The following is a 407-nucleotide window of genomic DNA, read 5'->3' on the forward strand; positions in this document are numbered from 1 at the left end:
TAGACTGATGTGTGTATTTGAACTTGATCCCTATTTTATATTTGAACTTGATCCCTATTTTGTAACTATATTCTGCGCAGAAGACTTACAGTTAAATCGTCTGGAATGTTGGACGACTTAACTATAAGTAGTCTGGAAAGTCTTATGAGCAGTGACCTTTTGTAACTATATTTCGAATAATATAAAGGGCAAGATCATCTCAAATTTGTTTGGTAGTGCAATTTGACAAAGAAGTTGACACAGATAAGTTCATAACACAAATTTTTAATACATAGACTAAACACTGGATGAGTAACTGGACGACTTAATTGAAGGTCTTCTAGAAGACTAAACACTGGACGACTAACTTGAAGGTCTTCTGGAAGAAAAAACTCTGGACGACTAACTGGACGACCTTCTGGACGACT

The sequence above is a fragment of the Brassica oleracea genome, chromosome C7 (assembly GCF_000695525.1).
Source record: "Brassica oleracea var. oleracea cultivar TO1000 chromosome C7, BOL, whole genome shotgun sequence".
Lineage (NCBI taxonomy): Eukaryota > Viridiplantae > Streptophyta > Magnoliopsida > Brassicales > Brassicaceae > Brassica > Brassica oleracea.